This window comes from Pundamilia nyererei, unplaced genomic scaffold, assembly GCF_000239375.1.
Source record: "Pundamilia nyererei isolate P.nyererei 1_Seehausen unplaced genomic scaffold, PunNye1.0 scaffold00259, whole genome shotgun sequence".
In the NCBI taxonomy this organism is placed as follows: domain Eukaryota; kingdom Metazoa; phylum Chordata; class Actinopteri; order Cichliformes; family Cichlidae; genus Pundamilia; species Pundamilia nyererei.
Window position 1 is genome coordinate 61,641 of NW_005187660.1, and position 10,888 is coordinate 72,528.

The 10,888-nt window shown below is 38.1% G+C and overlaps 1 long non-coding RNA gene across 1 annotated transcript; it reads left to right on the forward strand.

Annotated features, from left to right (window-relative positions):
• Window positions 1-599: 599 nt before the first annotated feature.
• Window positions 600-6,832, forward strand: LOC102206729 (uncharacterized). Its single transcript, XR_312184.2, has 6 exons — window positions 600-1,156; window positions 1,424-1,441; window positions 1,790-1,887; window positions 3,810-3,851; window positions 4,078-4,125; window positions 5,909-6,832. It is a non-coding gene; the product is annotated as an uncharacterized LOC102206729 (long non-coding RNA).
• Window positions 6,833-10,888: the final 4,056 nt, after the last annotated feature.

Here is a 10,888-nt window from a genome sequence, read left to right on the forward strand (position 1 = left end):
GGGGGGGGGGATTGTTCATCCTCCAGCATTACTGTGATAATGTGTTTATATTATGCTATCCATAGGCTTGCTGGCATATAACGGTGGCTGGCTACAGAGCTAACTTCAGTAACCCTACAAACTTTACTGCTGTTTATTTTACTGTCTTTATGTATGTCTGAAGCGATAGCAGAGCTGTACATTTTAAATTTTCAAAAATCCCTCAGTAAGAACCTGGTGTATTATCTTTAGATGGAAATTAACCATCTACCCTAACCCTAACTCCCTGCTAACTTCTAACTCTGTTAAACTTCATAAATCCTGTTTTTAAGGGATGCCTGGATGTTAAACTTTATTGTTACATCTAGTAGAGCAGCCACACTGATCATTATATTGAAGATGAAATAATTTAGACAGATTTTAACTCTCAGTGAAGCCCGCAGTATTTGTTTGAGTTTGGCAGCTGAAGAGAAGTTTGGACCTGGAAACATCTAATGATGTGAGATGTTATAGGAGGAAATGATGATTAGTCTCCGGAGTGTCGGCCAGTGAGCACAGCGCCCACTAGAGAACTTCAAGCCACCCTCATGAAGTCTGTTCCTGATTTTGTGGTCAGAGACATTCACACCAGTGACCTGCTGGAGGTCATTTTGTAGCTCTGGCAGTGCTCATCTTGTTCTTCCTGGCACAAAGAAGCCGATACCTGCCCTGCTGATGAGTTAAGGATCTTCTCTGTCCCTGTCCAGCTCTTCTAGAGTAAAAACCTATCTCCCGGATTCTCCTCCATGCTCTTGAGATTGTGCTGGGACACAGCAAACCTTCTGACAATAACACGTATCCTGGATGAGATGAACTGCCTGTGCAACCTCTGTATCCATATCGCCTCATGCTACCAGCAGCCAAATGCAAAACTAGTGAACAAACAGTAAGAAAAGATGAGAAGGGAAAAGTGTCCCCCACATGTGAAACCATTATCTCTCATTGCTGCCCTTGTAGTGCACCTGTCGTCAATTTCATTAACACTAAAGCAGATGAAACTGATCAACATCCCCCCTCTGGTACTTACAGCTGAACAGATCAGTTTAACTAACTTGATGCTGTACTCTGATTAAAAACTGTTCCTTGCGATTGTACTCATAGTCTTTCCTTTCTCCCATAGGTTCACAGGAAGGAATATGTAAGTTTTTTGAATATACTTTTGATACTGAAATTAAGAGTTACTTTAATTTGCAGTTGTACTTGTATAGTTTTAGTTCATTTTTATTGTTTATTAATATTTTAGTGTTTATTTGGGTTGATACAATTATATATATTACCAAGATTGCACTGGCATTATAATTAACATTCTATAACGAGCTATGTACTGAAAGAAACAAACCGCAATACTCTCGACGCACGTTTAGTTTGCAGATGTTCTCATACAGTCTTTTCTGTTTTTTCATAGGTTCAGAAAAAGAAACGGGTAAGCTTGTGTTTTTTGTTTATTTATTTATTCTTTGCTTCAGTAAAATGTATTTTGACAAGTTTGTTGTAGTACCGACATTCCAAAAGAGCCCAAGTCCTCATTTTCTTTTTCAGGTTCCAAAAACTGATAAAACAAATACAGAATTCAACATAATTGTTTTAAAACAACCATATAGCATGTACGATATTTATTAAATGTGTGAATCTTACAGATTGGCCACACTATAGAAAACAAGACAAAAATTAATAGTTCATGCACTTTAAAAACTTTATTCATGCATAAATATGTGTTATCAAGGGAGTGTTACTTTGAAAATTAATACATGTTCAACTTCTTCTCAAACAGGAAGTGACATCCAAAATATTTTAATAGGAGTTCTTATCATGACGAACATCATTGTCCCCATGGCAATTTATCTGTACATGCGTAACCAGATTCAGCAGGTGAGTGGCAGCTCAGATGTGAATGTTGCTTAATGCAGGGATGTAAGGATGTTCAACTACACATTTAATTTAATACAATAAAGCAGGACAGCAAATGCTGATAAAAATAAATAAATGTGTAAAATTCCAGATAAAAGAGGGTAATTCCAAAAATTTACCAACATTTCCTGTTTAAAAAAACAAAAAACAAAAAAACCCCACTGAAAAACAAAATGGTAAATGGACTGGTTCTTATAGAGCGCTTTTTTACTCTTCTGAGCACTCAAAGTGCTTTACACAACTTGTGCATTCACCCATTTGCACAAGCACATTTTTCCTAGGTGCTCTCTAACTGACATTCACACACATTCATACTCCGATGGATGCATCGGAGAGCAATTTCGGGTTAGTATCTTGCCCAAGGATATTTGGCACGCAGACTAGGGGAAGCCAGGAATCGAACCACCAACCTTCCGACCAGTAGATGACCTCCTCTACCACCTGAGCTACAGCTCAGGTGGAAGAGCAATGATTGAAGACTCCGGTTAGAGTCTTTGCCAGACTGATTCTGGGCCCTGGGCCGTGTGTGTGACACATGTGGCTTAAAGAATGGTGTAGCAGCATGTACCCAGACATATATGGGCTCACATTGTGGTCATAAATATTTTGTACTTGTAAATCACAATGTGTAGTTGTGGACTGAGTACTTTGTAAACCAAAATATCTGAAAATGTTATGTTTGTGATCGATGAGAATTTATGAGTTTGTAAAAACTATTTACACAAGTTACAAATATTTTTGTTGAGGTCTGGCTACAGATACAAAGCAAAAAACTATGCGTAAAACTCTGCTCTCAAGGCTGTGTGTGACTTTCAACTTGCAGTTATGAAGTTTGACCCGGTTCCTTTCAGCAGATTGGTCAATGTCATGTAACAAATTTAACAATCCAACCAGATAACAGATGGGTGGGCTTTACTTACCCTCAGGCCCTTGAAGGGTAAATGCCCTTTCATGTGCCAGTGTTTTCCTTCATCACCACGAAGGAAAACATTTTGTGCGTGTCTGAGTTCGGTAAATTTTTGAGTCACAGGTTTATGTGTTTATACAGACCCAGAGCCTGTTCAACTGCTCACTTCAGGGGGAGAGCAGTGCTGTGCAAACAACAGACTCCTCACAAGTCGGGACAGTTACAAAGCTTTCTTCATTATGAATGAGCGATACGTGTTTTATTGAACATTTCAACATAATACAACACAAATTCTTGTAGAGGATATAAAGTAAGAGAGGTACATGTTTTGAAACGACAAGGAGCAGGCGCATCTAGTACACGAAGAGCTGCTGCAAAAAAATGACAGCGGCCAGCGCAACAAATGTTGGATCCTTCACTCTTAGTTAGCGATGAGTGCAGCGCATGCTGTATCTGTTGTAAAAGGGCCTTTATGCTGCACCGTGTGACTCACAGCAAAGGTCCCGGGTCAGCCCTGACTTTGTGTTAACGTAATACTAAAGTAATAATGGTATTTCTGACTGGTATAGCACAACTTTATCTTTCCAACAGCTACCGAAAGTTAAGGGACCTAGCTTGTATGAGCCTCATGGGATATTAATATAGAGATCCTCCAGCTTCAAACTGTATCACCCTTCCAGGACCTGAAGCTCAGTAAAGCTGAGTAAGCCAAACTCATCTGATTTCTGATTGTCATGGCAACCACAAATTTAACAATCCAAAGACCAATCGGCTTAAACGAATTTGTACTTGCAAGTTGAAAGTCACACGCAAGCGAGGGAACTTGAGAGTTTTACACGTAGATTTTTGATTTGTATCAGTTTCTGTGAGAACATGAGTATGACAGAGTGTTAAACCTTTTATGTAATAGCACAAATTTGTCACATTGATGCGGAAATGAACGTTGACCATGGCTTCTGTTTCATTTCTGCTTCAGATTCCAAACTTGAGGGAAGAAGTAAGAATGACAGAGATGCAGGTATTTTTGTAGAATGTGGATGCTAACTCACTGTAACTGAAGCACAGAGGATTAGGATACAACTAAACTTGCAGTTATTTGATAGTCTTACTTAGATATTACATTTCAGTAATAAGAACAACAGAAGTGATTTATCTGTTTCTTAACATTTGTAGAGAGTCAACTTTGTGTTAAACCCTGGTCAGCGTGTTTTTGCTTTAACAGTATTATTTTCTTCTCTTTTTAGCAAAACACATTTCCCAGGGATGTTGAAGAGGGTTCCATTTTATTAACGGTAATTTTTACTGTACTACTACTTTCATAAACGGTGCCTTTAAAAGACTTAATGTTTCAAACATGTGGTTTCCTTGACTGATGAGACCAGACAAGACCCGAATGGAAACACAGCCTTGACTGATTTGATATTTGTTCCCACTAAGTGTGCTTTTTTTTTTTTTTTTTTTTTGTCAGCAGAGGTCCAGCTGTAACTACAAAAATCTATTTTTCCAACAACTGTAGGTAAAAAAACAAAACAAAACAAAACAAAAAAAAAAACTGTGTCTGCTTATGTGCTCGATACTGGACTTCTCTCAGCTGGGAAGAAACGCACAGATCACTGGGTTAAGTTTCCTTTGTGAGGAGCTGATTAAAAAAACGTTAGACAAAAGTAGCATTTTCTTATTTTTTGTGACTAACAATTTCATGTTGAAAAATAATCTACCTGTTTTATTTTGCATTATTGTGAAATTCAGCAATACACCATTCAGAAATTACCACCAGCTGACTTTTGCAAGTCTTTCTATTGAGTCTGTTCAAATATGGGTTTCTGCAGGAGTCCCCAAATTTCCACAACATCTTTGCCAACGACGTGAAAAAAGATTTTGGCCACATGACACAACACAGATATTTTGTTTGATGCGTGTCTTTTGGACTTCACATTCATTTTAACTGGCTTTTTTTTTTTTTTTGTAACTTGACTCTCACCTCTGTTTCTATTGTAACTGGTCTTTAAGTGATGACATGATGAATCCTGCTAATGGGCCCAAACTACTCTGCATTTAATAAGGCTGTTGATCAGAGATGATCACAAGCTGACTTTTACTTCTTTTTTTTTTACTAGTGTCTGTTTAAATATCTTTCTTTTACATATTTTCAACTAGCAAGCACGCAGACATTTTTTTAAATGTCCCAAATTACAGATCCAGGTTTATTTTGACGGCAAGGAAGGCCACTGAAAATGTCAGTATGTAGTATGTAAAGTATGTCCATCCATCCATCCATCCATCCATCCATCCATCCATCCATCCATCCATCCATCCATCCATCTTCATCCGCCTTATCCGGGGCCGGGTCGCAAGGGCAGCAGCCTAAGCAAAGAGGCCCAGACCTCCCTCTCCCCAGCCACCTCCTCCATGTAAAGTATGTGTGATATTTAAAGCTAAAATTCTACAGAATTTGAGACGAATGACTCTCTACCAGTTTGGTCAAGGAGAGGGTTCAGATATCCAGCCATAAGACCATTCTTGGCTATGAAAAGCACCTGGTTGATGTGGCTAAAGGACATTTACATTAATATTAATAAGGGTGGCTGATCTATATATTGGAGCATGCATGTATAATTCTGACACAGTGTGGATTAGAGAAAGTCCAAAATAAATTCAAACCTGTGCACCAAATACTTGTGTTCATAAAGTTATAAAAGATGTACGCTTTTATAACAGTCCAAAGAAATCACGGTGTGAAAAAGACTTTTAACGCAGTCTTTTGGACTTTTTATTTTAAATGTACTTTCACTTACTGACTACCTCTATCTCTATTGTATTGTCTGATACATGGAGGTCTAAGCAAGAAAACTACTCAGGGTTTGGGAAAAGATCACAGTTCAGATACACAGCCCAGGATGCTCCATTTGAAAGCTTACCCAAAGATATGGACTACTCAGTCAGATCTTTGGGACTGATAAGAGCTGACTACAGTCACTCTGCCACAGAAACCTCCATTAAAAATTATCAGCCATGCGTTTCGCCAGTCAGGCACAAACTTGACTAAATGCTTTTCTCTTTCTCTTTGTCATACAGACGCCCGAGAGTTCCATCATCATAAATTCACCTGAAAACACCATAATTTAAAGCCCTTGCCCAAATAGAACACACCATTAGAAGTTCTGAGCTGCTGAGAATCTGGATAAATCTGGATACGAGGATCTGCCTTACACAGATCTGGACTTACACAGTCCAGGTGAAGTAAAGGTGGTCTGTGAAGGCCTATGCGCCTAAAGGTGGATAAGCTTCCAATGTGAAGAAGAGTGGGACCAAACAAGCCACAGCATGCCTGTTCATGTAACTGCTCTGCAGTCGCACATCAAGATTGTTTTCTGTCCGCCTCATGCAAAATGTTTTACTGCTGTGCTGGTTTTAAGTGACCAAGGTCTTACCAGAAGAAGTGCACTGCAGAAAATCTGTTTTAACACGAACAATAACGAGTTGGTTTTTTGTCATATTTAGAATAATTTTAAACACAAAGACACAGATTATGCGTGTAGTCAGTAAACATATATATGTGTGTGTCTCTGTGTGTTAAAGTGTTCCACTGTGCAGACTACTATATTTAGTGTGACTGCGAAAGAAAAAAGTTACGTTTTTATGGCTAATGGACTAATTGCCTCTGTTCATGTGTGCATATTTGGGGAAAGGTTTGGTGGCTTTTTTTCTATTCCTTGTATGTATTAAGTATGTTGTGATAAAGCTTCAGCTGAAAAGCTAAAAGTGCCTAAAAAAAATTAAATATTATAATTTTTTTATTGCACAATGCACATTAAGCGAAGCCACCATAAAAAATTGAGCTTTTACCTTTTTCTAAGCCAGCTGTGCTAGCTTTACCCCTAAAATGTGATCTTATCTGTTAACAGTTGTTCTAGATAAGTTCTCACTGTACAGTCTTCATACATCCATCGAATGTGTTTGTGTTTCATGGAAGTATAAATAGAAAAGTCCCTACCACAATGCTTTCATTATTTTCATAAATCACTGCAAAAACAAAGAGATGTGAAAAAAGCGGTCTTCTCTGCACTTTTTAATTTTCATACTGTCACGTTATTTCACACATATATGGTAGATGGTCTGTATTTGTATAGCGCTTTACTTGGTCCACTCTTGTGTATGTGTAATTATCCCACATATCTGTCCCTCACATATGGAAGACTGTAGACATTGTTCTGTGTTTTCAGTTTTTGGCTTTTGATGCATTTGTGGAATATATTTTAGTTTTTGTTTATGTAAAAATTTTTATTTTTATATATTTTTTAAGCCAACCACTTTATTTATTGTGTTTGTAATAGAGACTGAGTAGGAGTTTTTTTGTTTTGTTTTTGAATGTGTAGATGTGAGCTTAGACAAGCATCTATGATTCCCATACATACTCCTTGGTGTGGAACAAAAATGTCCAGACTGAAAAGAGAAAAAGGGAAAAATGTAAGCAGATAATAGAACGGACCCGGTGAACATATCTGAGCACAGGAGTCAGACTTGTAAAGTGTATAAAAAGCTATATTTAAAACCAAGTAATAAATAAGAAATGAATAAAAAAGAAAAATCAAACAAAACATTTCTTTAATTGAAACAGTCACATTAAGGAATCATCTACACCAGGGGTCCCCAAACCCCGTCCACAAGGGCCGGTGTCCCTGCAGGTTTTAATAATAATAATAATAATAATAATAATGGATTGGATTTATATAACGCTTTTCAAGGCACCCAAAGTGCTTTACAATGCCACCATTCATTCATTCGCGCATTCACACACTGGTGGAGGCAGCTACGGTTGTAGCCACAGCTGCCCTGGGGCAGACTGACAGAAGCGAGGCTGCCATATCGCGCCATCGGCCCCTCTGGACAACACCAGTAGGCGGTAGGGTAAAGTGTCTTGCCCAAGGACACAACGACCAGGACAGAGAGCCCGGGGATCGAACTGGCGACCTTCCGGTTACAGATACGCTTCCCAAACCCCTGAGTGAGATCTAAAACCCCTGAGTTTTAGATCTCACCCTGAATCACGTGATTAGTTCATTACCAGGCCTCTGGAGAACTTCAGGACATGTTGGCTGTATCCCAATTCAGGGTCTGCAGCCTTAAAGTACGCAGCCTTGACGGTCCACACGGGCCGCGTACTCAAAGACCGCTAAGGCTGGAAGTGCGAGGCTTCTGAAATGGGACGGTCTAGCCTCCGTTGCGCTGCCCAGGTTGCCTAGCAACCATGACACTAACTGCTGGAAACGTTTCATACAGCTTTGTTTGACAGAAATAAAGGAGAAAATCTTTTGTTCATTTGTTTGTTTGTTTCTACATGAGCTTTGTGTGATGTGATAAGTATCTGAGGCTGAGACCACAGGACTGTGAAATCATGATTATTGGGCTTCATTTCTGTGCTGAACAGTCATTTAAGATTAGCTAGTAAATAACAATCAGCTAATGTTGTTCATGAGACTAAAGTCATCTCACTTTGGTGATGCAAATATAATAAGTTATTATTTCAATCATTATTAGTTATTACAGCAGTGAATGAACTCTGTTTCAAATACTGAGCTTCAGTATTTATTTATATTTCCTGTCACCTTAAATCTTCATTCAAAGACAGGTTCCTTTGACACTGTATGTATAAATGTATTATATATAAGAGACTGTCAAGAGATGCATTCTTAAACACTTTTTCAGTTGAGAATCAGAGAGGAGAAACACAGTTTTACTTGTATACAAGGGCAGCACAGAGCACTCGCACTGAGAGTGAGGGCTCTGAGACTCGCAGCTCTGTGACTGCCCTGGTCTTTATTTATATATCGGTGGGTGTTTGTTCCTTACATTGGAATGGTTGGTTTCACCCAAATGTATCAGTAAGCCTAAATTTGGTCAATGGCTGCACTGCAAAAACAGCTATACTTGAAACACACCAAATATTCTTAAATCTGACAAAATTTTCTTGTTTTGAGCAAAAAAATCTGCCAATGGGGTAAGCAAAAGTTGCTTGACTAGAATTCTTAAAACTAGCAAATTAATCTAACTGCCATATGCCTTTTAACTAGACAAAATTGTCTAAAATGTATGCTTATTTGAAGAAAATGTGACTTATCATAATTATAAGTAAAAGATACTTTGATATTTAGAAAATCTGTACCTAAAATGAGTATTATGCTTTCTTGAACAAGCTGTTTTCAAGAATTATTTGCTTACTTTAAGATTCTACACCTTAATTTAGATTTTTCAAATAAAAAAAACACCTTACTATAGGACAAATTTTCTTAAAACTGAATTGTTTCTTTCTTGATTGAGCTAACTATAAGAATTATGTTTCGACTCTGAGAACAATAATCAGCAAAAATTCCTGAGAATAAGACACCATCTCTTCAAAAAGCTACTAAAAATAAGGGAATTCATCTTAAATTAAGACAGCAAAAGCACTCTTAGTTTTTGCGCTTTTATTGACACAGCAATGGGTCAGAAACTCACTGAGGTCTGTTCCAGGAGAATCATGTCTAAAATTATACATTTCAGCAGGGTACTGTGTAACATGGCCAATATAAGAAGTGCATATTCCAGATACTCTTAACATGAATAATAACAGTATAACACACTCATGGCTGGTATCAAAAATAAATTTTGCTGAAGCTTAAAACAAGCACTATTTCAAATCCTATATTACATAACATTTTAGAAGAACAAGTTTAACGACCACACAAACAAACATGTGTTTTACATTTGAACAACTTTTCTAGAGAAAAAAAAAACAACCTTACTGACTAACACTGAGTCTGATAAACAAGGCAGATGGAGTCTGTCATCTGAGAGACTCACTCAATGAATGACTTCCACTCACCAAGCGCCTTCTTGTAAGAGGGGGTTGAATCTCGGTCATGGATGGAGTCTTTGAGTATTTCCGTTTGCAAGACAGACAGCAGCGTAAAAATGCACTTTGGATATGTGAGGTGGAGGGCATAGTAATATGCCATCAGATAGAGCAGTCCCTCATTAAGATCCTTCCGGTCAAAAGTGCTCACCGGTGTGGTTCCAACAGCTATCATGCAGCCAGGGGTCGCTGACGCAGGTAGCCTTCAGGGTCTTCTGAAGTGTACATGACAGAAAAAAAGAGGATTAGAACAAGACCGTAAGAAACACAATTTTTGAGTTGCATTACAGTTTAAAATAGATCAACTTTTTTTGTAGGTTTTACTAACATCAACATGTTATGGGGATCTAAACTTTAAGAATATTTGACTGACTCCACAGTAAAATATATAAAATGAAAACATGAGTAACTGCAAAATTCAACAATATATACACATAGAATATTGCAGCCTTACCTTTAGGACATGGAAAAAAGCCTCACTACAGATGCCCAGCTTCTTAGGTGGTACTGTGCTGGAAGGGAAAAGCACGGGAAGGGCTCTGAACACAGCTGATGCATGTTCCACTGGTTTGAAAAAAGAAAAATAAGACAGGGCAACACCATTAAGCACTGCAAATAATGTAATCTGCAAAGCATAAATGTAGACAAATCAAGATACTGTAGCATTACCTCCATCCAAAGTTTTTGGCGGCTTCATAACTTTCTTCATGACACCATAAAACTGCACCTGCGAGTAGAAGATTTCCCATCTATCCTTCATCTCAGAAATGTATTTCAAGTTGGATGGTTGAATAATTCTCCGCAGCTCATCAAGGACCTGAAAAATACAGACAGAAACCCAACTGAGATAGATCTGTCTAGCTCTGTATCTGGTCTTGACAATAAGTGATAACAATTTAAACATGAGGGCCAGTATTTAAGAAATTTGAAAATCATATCAAAATGTCCCCAAAGGAATAACAGGATGGCTAAAAGAAATAAGTGCGGCTTACATGATCCGGTTCTCTCAAACAAGGATATGCCTCTAGTATCTTCACTGCTCTGTCCTGCTCCTTTATAGCATCAGAGTTAATGAATTGTCTTCTAGACTCAAACTCCAGGTTCAGCAGTTGGGTAACAGCAGCTTTGTTCGGTTTTTTGGTCTTGTATATTTCTTGAAGTGT